This window comes from Ursus americanus, chromosome X (assembly GCF_024610735.1).
Source record: "Ursus americanus isolate L20-20 chromosome X, mUrsAme1.1.p, whole genome shotgun sequence".
Lineage (NCBI taxonomy): Eukaryota > Metazoa > Chordata > Mammalia > Carnivora > Ursidae > Ursus > Ursus americanus.
In genome coordinates, this window is record NC_142164.1 from 28,572,007 (window position 1) to 28,584,469 (window position 12,463).

The 12,463-nt window shown below is 43.0% G+C and overlaps 1 protein-coding gene and 1 long non-coding RNA gene across 6 annotated transcripts in view; one reads left to right on the forward strand and one right to left on the reverse strand.

The window, feature by feature from the left end:
- The window catches only part of LOC123803434 (uncharacterized), a 67,159-nt gene extending 62,240 nt beyond the window's left edge, over positions 1 to 4,919 (reverse strand). For all 3 annotated transcript variants that reach the window (XR_015723230.1, XR_015723228.1, XR_015723229.1), the window contains exon 1: positions 4,760 to 4,919. This is a non-coding gene — a long non-coding RNA (uncharacterized LOC123803434). The remainder of the gene's footprint in view (positions 1 to 4,759) is intronic.
- A 564-nt stretch (positions 4,920 to 5,483) lies between these two features.
- LOC123778992 (uncharacterized) overlaps positions 5,484 to 12,463 on the forward strand; it is a 36,895-nt gene continuing 29,915 nt past the window's right edge. The window contains exons 1-3 of one of the 3 annotated variants that reach the window (XR_015723225.1): positions 5,484 to 5,624; positions 10,670 to 10,774; positions 10,935 to 11,004. The gene's annotated coding sequence lies outside the window, so the exon portion shown is untranslated. The remainder of the gene's footprint in view (positions 5,625 to 10,669; positions 10,775 to 10,934; positions 11,005 to 12,463) is intronic. The other 2 variants (XR_015723226.1, XR_015723227.1) reach the window with 2 other exon arrangements.

The following is a 12,463-nucleotide window of genomic DNA, read 5'->3' on the forward strand; positions in this document are numbered from 1 at the left end:
AAAATTGCTTAGGAATAAATTTAACCAAGTTGAAAGACTGTAATCTGAAAACAATAAAACACTGATAAAAAAACTGAACACAGGGGCGCCTGGGTGGCTCAGTCGTTAAGCATCTGCCTTTGGCTCAGGGCGTGATCCCAGGGTCCTGGGATTGAGCCCCACATCAGGCTCCTCCACTGGGAGCATGCTTCTTCCTCTCCCACTACCCCTGCTTGTGTTCCCTCTCTCGCTGGCTGTCTCTCTCTCTCTGTCAAATAAATAAATAAAATCTTTAAAAAAAAACTGAACACAATATAAATTAATGGTAAGATATACCCTCCACATTGATTAGAAGAATTAATATTGTTAAAATGTCCATACTAACCAAACCAATCTACAAATTCAATGCAATGCTTATCAAAATACCAATAATATTTTTCACAGATTTAGAACAAATGATCCTAAAATTTGTATGGAACTATGAAAGACCCCGAATAGACAAAGCAATCCTGAGAAAGAAGAACAAAGCTGGAAATACCACAATTCCAGATTTCAAATTATATTACAATGTTATACAAATCGTCACATTTGTCCAAAAAACACATATAGATGGTCAATATACATTAAAAGATGCTTAACATCACTAGTTACCAGGGAAATGGAAATCAAAACAACATGAGATATCACCTCACATGAGTGAGAATGACTAAAATATAAGTCAAGAAATAACAACTGTTGGTGAGGATGTAGAGAAAAGGAAACCTGTGTGCACTGTTTGTGGAAATGTAAATTGGTGTAACCACTGTGGAAAACACTATAAAAGTTCCTCAAAAAATTAAAAATAGAAAATACCATATGATCCAGTAATTCCATTACTGGGTATATACCCAAAGAATGCAAAAACACTAATTCAAGAAGATATATGTACCCCTATGTTTATTGCAGGATTATATACAAAGCCCAGACATTGAAGAAACCTGTGTCCATTGATAAACAAAAAAGATGTGAAATACACATGCAATGGAATATTACTCAGCCATAAAAAAGAATGAAATCTTCCCATTCACAAAACCACAGATGGACCTAGAGAGTATTATGCCGCATAAGATAAATCAAATGGAGAGGACAAATAACAAATGATTTCACCTGTATGTGGATTCTAAAAAAAACAAAACAAATTCATAAACAAACAAACAACCGAAACAAACTCATAAACAGAGAACAAACTGGTGGCTGCCAGAGGAAAGGGGGTAAGGGATGGAATAGGCAAAATAGGTGAAGGGAATTAAGAGTAATAAACTACCACTTATCAAATAAATGTCACAGGGGTGCCTGGGTGGCTCAGTGGGTTAAGTGCCAGACTCTTGGGTTTCAGTTCAAGTCATGATCTCATGGGTTGTGAGATCGAGCACTGAACCCCACAATAGGCTCTGCCCTCCACAGGGAGTCTGCTTAAAGATTCTCTCCCTCTGCCCTTCCTCCCACTCACTCTCACTTTCCAATACATAAATCTTCAAAAAATAAAATAAAATAAATGTAACAGAGATGAAAGGTATAACAGAAAATATAGTCAATAATATTATAATGTTGTATGGTGACAGAAGGTAACTACATGTATGATGAAAATCGCAAAATGCATTATATAGAGAATTCTCCAATCACCAAGTTGTATACCTAAAACTAGTAATATTGTATGTCAACTATTTCAAATTAAGCAAAACGTAAAAAAATAATTGTTAATGAAAAAAGAAATTGAAGGAGAAACAAATAAATAGAAAGATATATATACTATGATTATAGATTGGAAGAATGAATATTGTTAAAATGTCTATAATACACAAAGCAACCCACAGGTTTAATACCAACCCTAAGAAAATACTTACAGTGGGGTGTTTTTTTTTGTTTTTCTGTTAAGCTTTATTTTAATTCCACTATAGTTAACAAACAGTGTTATATTAATTTCATGTACACAATATAGTAACTAAACAACTCCATACATCACCCAGCGCTCATCAAGACAAGTGCACTCCTTAATCCCCATCACCTATTTCACCCATCCCTCCACCCACCTACCCTCTGGTAACCATCAGTTTGTTCTTTATATTTAAGAGTCTATTTCTTGGTTTGTCTCTCTCTCTTTTTTTCCTTTGCTCGTTTGTTTTGCTTCTTTAATTTCACACATGACTATGTAGCATTATATGCCCTAGCTCCATCCATGTCATTGCAAATGGATTCACAGAATTAGAACAAATAAACCTAAAATTTCCTTGGAACCACAAAAGAACCAGAATAGCCAAAGCAACCTTAAGAACAAATCTGGAGGTATCACAATACCAAATTTCAAACTATACTACAAAGCAATAGTAATCAAAGCAGAATGGTACTACAGGCACAAACACAGATACATAGATCAATAGAACATAACAGCCCAGGGGCGCCTAGGTGCCTCAGTTGGTTAAGTGGCTGCCTTTGGCTCAGGTTGTGATCTCAGAGTCCTGGGATCTAGTCATACTTCAGGCTCCATGCTCAGCGGGGAGTCTGCTTCTCCCTCTCCCTCTGCCCCTCTCCTCTGTTCAAGCTCTCTCACACGTGCACTTGGGTGCTCTCGCTCTCTCAAGTAAATAAATAAAATCTTTAAAAAATAGAACATAACAGCTCAGAAATATAACCAAGCTTACATGGTCAATTAATCTATGACAAAGGAGACAAGAATGTACAGTAGAGAAAAAAACCAGTCTCTTCAATAAATGGTGCTGGAAAAATTAACAGCCACATGCAAAAGAATGAAACTGGATCATTTTCTTGCACAATACATGGAAATAAACTGAAAATAAGTAAAAGACCAAAATGTAAGGGGCGCCTGTGTGCTTCAGATGGTTAAGCATCTGACTCTTGATGTCAGCTCAGGTCTTCATCTCAGTGTCAGGAGTTCAAGCCCCATGTTCGGCTCTAGCCTGGACATGGAGCCTACTTAATAAATAAAATAAAATAAAATAAAATAAAATAAAATAAAATAAAATAAAATAAAATAGGGGCGCCTGGGTAGCGCAGTCGTTAAAGCGTCTGCCTTTGGCTCAGGGCGTGATCCTGGCGATCCGGGATCGAGTCCCACATCAGGCTCTTCCGCTATGAGCCTGCTTCTTCCTCTCCCACTCCCCCTGCTGTGTTCCCTCTCTCGCTGGCTGTCTCTCTGTCACATAAATAAAAATAAAATCTTTAAAAAAAAAAAAATAAATAAATAAAAATAAAATAAAATAGACCAAAATGTAAGATCTGAAACCATAAAACTCCTAAAAGAAAACACAGAGAATTTACAGACATCAGCCATAACAGTATTTTTCTGGTTAGGTCTCCTCAGGCACAGGGGAAAAAAAGCAAAAATAATTAAATGGGACTACACCAAACTGAAAAGCTTTTGCACAGCAATAGAAATCACCAAAAAACCAAAAAGGCAACCTCAAGAATAGAGAAAAATATTTGCAAGTCATATATCTGATAAGGGGATAATATTCAAAATTTATAATCAACCCATACAACTCAACACCAAAACAAAAATTGAATCAAAACAGGGCAGAGTGCCTAAACAGACATTTTTCTTTGAAAAAAAAAATTACATATGGCCAATGGACACATAAAAAGATGCTCAACATCACTAAATATCAGGGAAATGCAAATCAAAACCACGATATTATCTGACACCAGTCAGGATGCCCAGGGTGGAAAAGACAAAAAAAAACAAACGTTGCACATGATATGTAGAAAAGGGAACCCTTCTGCAATGTTGGTGGGAACGTAAATTGATGCAGCTGCTATGAGAAACACTATGGACTTTCCTCAAAAAACTAAACATACAGGTATCATACAATACAATAATTCTACTTCTGGGTATTTACCCAAACAAAAACAAAAACATGAACATTAAAAAATATATTCACCCTAATGTTGATTCCAGCATTATCTACAATAGGAAAGATATGGAATCAATTGAGGCATCCATCCATGGATGACTGGATATAAAAGATGTGGTAGATATGCACAACAGAATATTTACTCAGCCATACTAAAGAATGATTACCATTAGTGGTAACCTGGATGGAACCAGACGGTATTAATGCTACCCGAAATCTCAGACAGGGAAACACAAACACCACACGAATTCGCTAAAAAGTGGAATCTAAAAAACAAATCAACAAAATAAACAGAATCAAAAATGGAGAGAAAAAACGAGGTTCCCAAAGGGAGGGGTGGGGGATGGGCAAAATAGCTGAAGGGAATTAAGAGGTGCGAAATTGCAGTCAGAAAATAAATACGTCTCCACAATGAAAACTATGGCATACAGAATATAAACAATGATGTAATATTAACTTTCTATGGTGACAGAGGGTTAACTACACTTCCAAGGTGAGCAATTCCAAATATACATAATTGTCGAATCACTACGCCGCACATTTGAAATTACGATAATATTTTAGGTAAACTACATTTCTATTAAAAATTTTTAAGTAAAAAACAAAAAATATACCCACGAAAATCAAAATAAAATAATAACTTTAATAAAAAAGAATAAAACAATAAAAATACACTGTAAAATAAAATATACTATAATAAAAAAGAATAAAGGAAAAATACAATATATAAAGAAAATAAAAACCAAAATAAACAGTAAAATAAAATATAAAATGAAATAACATTTTAAAAAACACCCAGTTTCCCTCTAGCGTCTGCCACTATTAAATTACACAAATAAAAGAAATAGGACGTTGTCAAACAACATACATACCACAAGTAGTTTCAAAAATTGCTATTTACACCAAGGATCCTGGAATCCGACGCGAAGATGGTGCACAGACAGCTCCAGAGAACACACCTTGAGAGGGAGATGTAGGACGGGGCCCAGAGCCCACGGCTAAGTGCTGAGGCCACCCAGGTCTCTGCAGGGAGGAAGGAGGCGAGTCACAGCCGCGGCTACGCAGAAAGCCCACAGCTTCGCAGGGCTAGGGGGGAGCTTCGAAGAAAGCTACGCTTCCCCCACCCCGAGGCAACACCCCGGAACCACTGCTACCGCAGGAGGGGGCCACCCGATCGTGGACACGGGAGACCTAGGACGCCTCGCTCACAGAAGCCACTGCGCCGCCACAACCTAAACCTGGGGGACCGGGGGAGACATTTTGGGTGCACCGGCAAAACTCGTCCCCAGGGCTGGGGTCGTCCTGGCAACAAGAAGGGTGCTGTGTGCCAGTGTAAATAAACCGATCGGGCAACAGGTACACGGCCTCGGTTCCGCAGGAGCCCCTCTCCCTCCCCGAGTCCCAGAGGACAAAACCCACGTCCTTTCTCCGCCGCGGACTTGGAACCACTGCACGCACGGACCACCGGCCCCGGGCACGATCTCGCCGAAAGGTGCCGGGCGGCTGGAGCTGACGACCGAGCGATGCTGGGCCCTCGGCCTCTAGGGAGGGACGAAAGGGAGGACACAGAGCCCAGCGCTGGCCTCGAAGGGGGGCCCCCTCTCGAGGTACCTTTGCGGACGCAGGACCCTCCCGCCGGAATGCGGTCTGCGCGTCTCCTCCACCCAAAGGGCCGGCATCGGACACCCCTGGGCGAGCACCAGCAGAACGCGCGGCTGCCGCTTCTCCGGGAGCCCCGTGAGTAGCCCCTTGCAAGTGTCCCTTCCAGTGCCCGGGTGGGCCTCAGCTCCTCGCCGCGACTGGGCCTCAGCCCCGCCTGGAAGCACACTGTTCTCTCCCTAGAGGCTGACGCCACCCCGTCTTGCATGGCGGCGCCGTCCCGCTGGGGCACGGGGGGTGGGAGGGCCGGGGGAAGATGGGGTGCTGCAGGACAGGGTGGCTCCTCGTAAGCCGGCTGCGTGGGCACTTGGGGAACTTCGGAGATGGCCGTGGCCTCCTGATGGGGGCTCAGGGACGCGGCTGCACGAAAGCAGGCTTCCTTGCCTTCCAGGAGGAGCGGCACCGTCCATCACGTGCACTCACCCCGTACCACAAGCAAAACAAATACACAGAGAATGAATTCAAAACTTTATTGAAAAGACAAGTGCCCCCAAAGAGAGGGTCCGTGAATTTGCCCTTCTCTCGAGTACATTTCGCGGGCATTTCGGGAACTGCTCTTAACCCTGAGCGACACAGAACGGGAATGCGCTCAAAAGCACCGTGGGAAAAAACCGCCGCCTAGGCCATTGTGTGGGCAAAGGGCTCACAAGAGAGCCACCGACGGTAGGAGACCGGGAGCGAGCACAGGAGGGCAGCCGCACGGAGGGAAAGGTGGAGGAAGCCAGGGCAGGGGAGGCAAGAAGACAACAGGAAAGAGAGGCATGGGCTGCTGACGTAGCCCCAGTGGCGGTGGCTCCTGAAGAACCTATACGCACTCCAGCTCCGGAATGAGGTGGGCATGGCAGGGTCCACCCAAGTTAATGACGACGGGAGGGACCAGGGCCACCGGGGGCGTGTTTCTGAACCTCACTGCCCTCTGGCGTCTCCTCCACTTGGCCCTCCTATTCTTAAACCTTCAATCAGAGAGCAAAAAAGGACATTTTAGTACATTGAGCATCGAATGTCATACAGGACAAAACACAGCAGGCTACTCTCTATGCCCTTCAGGTTGGAAACTGCATCAGAGAAGCTAGTTCCTTCTTGCTAAAACAGCTTAGGGAAGTTACCGCCACGGGCCTCCCTGCAGCTCACCCCGAGATAGCACCCACGATGTGCCAGGCTCTGTCCCGGCTCCATGCTTGGACTCTGTGCTCCCAACTGCCATATTACTCTTCCCGTCCTCAGCAGCATGTGCAGCTGAGGCACTGCTCTCTGGCCCTGCTGTGACTCTGACGCCTGGGTTGTGTGTGTCCTCACAGCTGACCAGCAGCCGTCGGGCTGCCACTAACCCCTAGTCGCTAGGCAGGCATCACCCTACTGATGGGGGAAGCTCAGTATCATTCAGAAGTCCTGCTGATGGGATACAGCCCCCATTCTGAACAGCCCATCTTCAACAGAGAGTAAGTAACTAATCCACAGGGCCGTGCTGGATCTTTCAACAAGAGCTTTCCTTTAAGAATGACTCAAGGGTCATTCCTCTTCTGAAACCTCGTCATAGTGAGAAAGGTGGCATTGTGAGCGAGGCCTGGGCATGGAGGGCCCAGGAGCCTGTGGCTTGTCTTGCTGGGAGGGGAGGAAGCCGAAGCACTGGACACTACCTCAAGAGTCTAGACACTGGGGACAATGGATGTTTAGACGAACTAGGACCAGATTTCCTCAATTCATAAAATCTTTGCCCGGCCAACAGACTGAGGGCAAAGAGGCACACCGCCGTCACTGTTGTCAGCTCCCCAGCCTGCAGCCTGCACCACCCTCCGCAGGCTTTCCTGGGCTCAGCGCCCCGTCAGCTGCTCTGCTCTGCCTACGTCCCAGCACCCTGGACAGGACCCCTGGCGCCCCGTGGGGCAGGACCTCCTAGGCCCCTCTACTCAACCAGGAGAGCCCCGGCCCATGCCTTATCCTTTTTTCTGTTTCTCACTGAAGTAGAGTTACCTACAAGACAGTATTCGTCTCAGGTGTACAACATAGTGATTCAACAATTCTCTACCTTACAAAATGCTCCCGAGAAGTGTAGTCACCGGCTGTCACCACACAAAATGATTAGAGTGTTATTGACTATATTCCTTATGCTGTACTTTGCATCCCCGTGCCTGATTTATTTTTTAACGGAAGTTGGTACCTCCTAATCCCCTTCGAGTCTTTTTCCCATGCCCCCACCCCCTCCCCTCTAGCAACCTCCATTTTGTCCTCTGTGAGTCTGTAGCAGCTTTGTTTCTTCACTTTGGTTTTTACGATTCCACATGTAAGTGCAATCCTCCAGCATTCTGAAGGCAAGAAGGTGAAACTGACATTGTAGGGAGACAGTCAACCACCACGTGGGTGAGGAGTCACAAAATGGCTCCTCCCTGATATCTGCCAGCTATGAACCCTACGGATAAAACCTGTGCTTTGGACTCCACTGTCCTCTCCGCATCCTACGTAATGGAATTTCTTTGCATTTACTATTTTTGGACATTCCCAGTTTGCAAATGTCCTTTGAGACAAAGGGCCTCCTCTCTCTCTTGCCTCATGTGCTCTCTGCCATCTTACTCTTTGGTCTTCCTGCGGCATAAATAGGCGGTCTAAAAACACCAGCGCTGTGGACCTCATTTTGGGGGGATCCAAGCTTATCGGAGGCCAAACCTACAGAAATGCCTAGTAGCCTACAGAAATGCCTAGTAGCCTAACCGAGGTATACACTGAGACTAGTTCCGTATTTCTAATACTGGATTCAAACAACTCTTACTGCACTTGGGGGGACATCCATTAAAATCTTCACACAAGCACTTGATGATCTCAGTGATAGGTGCAATCTAAAAATAAAAAACCCAGCAAACTCATGGAAAAAGAGATCAGATTTGTGACCACTTTTAGAGGGGGTGGGTGGACGAACTGCCTGAAGGTGGTCAAAAGGTAAAAACTTGCCATTTTAGGAAAAATAAGTGCTAGGACTATAACGTCGCATACAGACTATACTTAACACTGCCCTGTGGTGTCTGTGACAGTTACGAGAGTCAATTTTAGACTTCTCATCACAAAGAACAAATTGTGTCTTTCTCAATTTTCTTTCTCCTTTCTCACCTGCCTCTTTAGGACATGATGGATGTAACTAAACTTACCGTGCTAATTAGTTCACACTAGGTATGTCAGATCATTATGCCATACACCTTAAATGGATACAGAACCTACGTAGCTTATGTCTTAATAACACTGGGAAACATTTCTTTGAAAATTAAAAGTGCTGGGGCGCCTGGGTGGCTCAGTCGGTTAAGCTTCTGCCAGCTCAGGTCGGGATCCCAGGGTCCTGGGATTGAGCCCCTCATCCATCCAGCTCTCTGCTCAGCGGGAGGCCTGCTTCTCCTTCTCCCCTTGCCTGCCGCTCCCCCTGCTTGTGCTCGCTCTCTCTGTCAAATAAATAAAATCTTTAAAAAAAAAAAGAAAAAAAGAAAATTCAAAGTGTTGTAGAGTTTGGAAATGGATGAGAACATTTTGTGTTTTTCCCCATTTGTGTCTTGTGGCTCCTTTTCCCTTCAGACCCCGACTGAGAGAGCACAGTGCAAGCTCGAGGAGGCCAACATCAACTCACCCGAACTTCAGGCTACCTGTTCCTCCGAGCTTGCTTTGCCTGCTCCACAAAGCAGAGAGGCGTGGGCCTGCCCAGCCCTGGCCACACCTGACTGTGAGCCCAGCCCCCGGTCTGGGGGCCTGCTTTCTTGGCTGCCGGTCTGGCCTCCCTACTTCTCTTCTGCAGCCCTTTTCCATCCCACAAATTACACTGTGTGCATACAGCAAAGCTAATAAACCCGCCCTGAATCTTCTTCATTCTTTCCCTCTTATTTCTCTTTTTTTTTTTTTCCAAATTATCCTTTGATTCCACTTACGCTCTATGGTCTCAATCACCCCTTGATCCATTGACCCACAAATTAGCCCTCACTGACTGAGCCAATGAAAAAGTCTTTCCAATTAGCACATGTCAGAATCCAGCCTGAACTAAGAGCCAGTCCCCACTAGTGACAAATTCCACACAATCTCTTCATAAAAGGACCCCAAAAGGAAGATCAAACTGTCAGCGGTCAGACATTCCTCAAAGGAATATTCACTAACGCCTCTGGTAGTTTCAGAAATTGGAATGGGCAGTCGTATTCCGCAAGGCATCATTCTCGCCTTCTGCTTCCACCTGTGCTCCGATGGCAGGCGCCTGGTGGGATCGGCCTCCAGCTGTGAGCTTGGTGGAAGCCTGCTCAAAATTGTTGCTTTCGTTTATTTTCTCTTTTAGACAGATTTCAAAGGTGGCACCTCCCCCCCCATCTCCACCGTAATGCACGATCTACCATATAACAAGGTTTTCAGGCTGACGTACCAAGGACTTCCAGAAAATGAAGAAGTAGGCCCATCACTGTCCACACCTGTTTACCAAATACTTAAAAGCAACAGTTCTAAAAAGGATGAAATTTAAAATCTTTTAAGTAAAATAAAATATTTTCTTACTTACAAAGTACAATTGCCTTTGTCTGAATCCTAGAGCAGGAAACCATATACACTAGGGCGCCTGAGAAGCTCAGTCAGGTGAGCGTCTGCCTTTGACTGGGGTCAAGATCCTAGAGTCCCAGGATCCAGCCCCATGTCGGGCTCCCTGCTCAGTGGGGAGTCTGCTTCTCCCTCTGCCCCTCCCAGCTTGTGTTCGCTCTCTCTCTCACTCACTCTCTCTCAAATAAATAAAATCTTTAAAAAAAATCATATATTATTTTCTTAAGATTTTTAAAATTTATTTGAGAGATAGAGGGAGAGAGCACAAGCAGGGGGAGTGGCGGGGGGAGAGGGAGAGGGAGAAGCAGGCCCTGCTACGGGCAGGGAGCCCAACAAGGGGCTCCATCCCGGGACCTTGGGATCATGACCCAGCCAAAGGCAGACCCTTAACAGACTGAGCCACCCAGGTGCCCCAGAAATCATATATATTTAAAAATTTTTTTAAATAAAAAAAAAAGGAAGAGGCCCCGGCATTTGCACTAAAAGCAATCACAGTAAAAATTAATTTTTAAACGTTTAAAATAAATTAAAAATAAAGTCATTTTATAATGACAAGATTGTTTTCATCTGAATCCTAGAGCGAAGAAAATCACATATCGAGAGGACAAACCAACAGCAGGAGCCCGGGCGCTTGTGCTTGACGCTCTACCCTCCCGGTACGTGTCGGCGGCACTGGACATAAGGTAGTTGCTTATCTGCTGTGTCGTATGTGCGAAATCTCCCCTCAAGCCTGTGCCAAAATATTTCCAAATTCACCCCTTATGCAAAGAGCTTAGGCTTGTTTTCAGTAAATTAGTGTCATTCAACTCCTTGGTGCATTAATTGGAATGATTGCCACTTCAGGCTCCATCCCAATGTGACCCGAGGATGAAGTGCTGCGTCCGCGATAATCCTTTCAGGACTTGAGCTGTATGTGAGTGTGCGTGCTTGTGGGTATTCCTTTCTTCGCATTTATATAAAATATTGATGTTTCTGCATATATTATTATCAAATGGGTTATACAGAAACATATTCTATATAATATATACTTGTGTATATACAAGTCACATGAGTATATATATATGAATTCCATAAATATACCCTTATAGTATAATAATCAAATAATACATGATGATAATATTGTTGAGAAGCATTAATACTGTGTAATGGTACTGCTATATCAACATATTAACATGCTAATAAATAACTACTACCAATTAATAATAAATAAATATTAATCCATAATGATACGGTAAAGAACAATCTATTGGCTATAGTATATGGTAATTATATATTACATAAGACTATATTAATAATATCGTAGATAATAATTATATGTGAATTATATTAATATCTTTTATATTAGCCATAACATGTCATATCGATATATACGGTATTTATCTGTTATAGAATATACTTAAAAAAACAAAATACTTTCGATATACTGCATATTTATTATATATACATCTAACATATCCAATATATATTCTGTATTAGATAAATATATAAGCATATATTCTATGAATTAAATGTATTTTATATCTTATATAACTTGTATTTATATTTACTACATTCCATGTATTTCTATATTACATATGTATATCTAAACACATACATATGTTAGTATATAGGGATATATTACATATAAAAATAGTACCTATACTATACGTGATCTATAATTATGATTATATTTTTATCTATATTATATTTTAAAATCTGTATAAATATGTGTATTCTATGTCTAATTCAGTGACATCTAAAAGTATATACAGGTACAGTTTATACAAACGTATATACATATTTGTATACAAGGGATACTGTACTATACTAATTTTTCTCATTCCTTTAAGAAATCATGTTCCCTCTGGAAACGGGCAATTTCCCAAACCTGGGCTTTGTTTATCCCGTTTTGCTCCACCAAGACCCCAAAGTTCAACACTTATTTCCCAAAGCTAGAAAAAGCAACCAAACCCCAGGAAGGTGAGAAGGTCTAACAAAGGTGTCCAAGTCCTGAAGCCGGTTTTAGAACAGCTCTCAGCTAAATGGTGGGGTTTTTTTCGGGTTTACTGACCTGCACTCTGGCTTCAGGCACATCCATGAATCTTGCAAGCGCTTGCCTGGGGGGAGAAAATCCCAAGTACTCAGTATTTGGAGTCGGGGTGAATTAAAATAGAGGATTTTTCCTTCCTCTTTTTAAACTTGTCAGGGAGATGTCAGTGACATTTTAGGAACCAATCTCTACACTAGGAAAAGTCACACCATTTCAGGATTTACAGTGAGACGCGGTTGGCAAAGAATTAGAAGGAAAGCCAAGTCTCCTGGGTAAAGGAGGCACAGTCCCCAAGAACACACGACGTTCTAATTCAGTTTCTTTTCGTGTTACCAACTTCCAA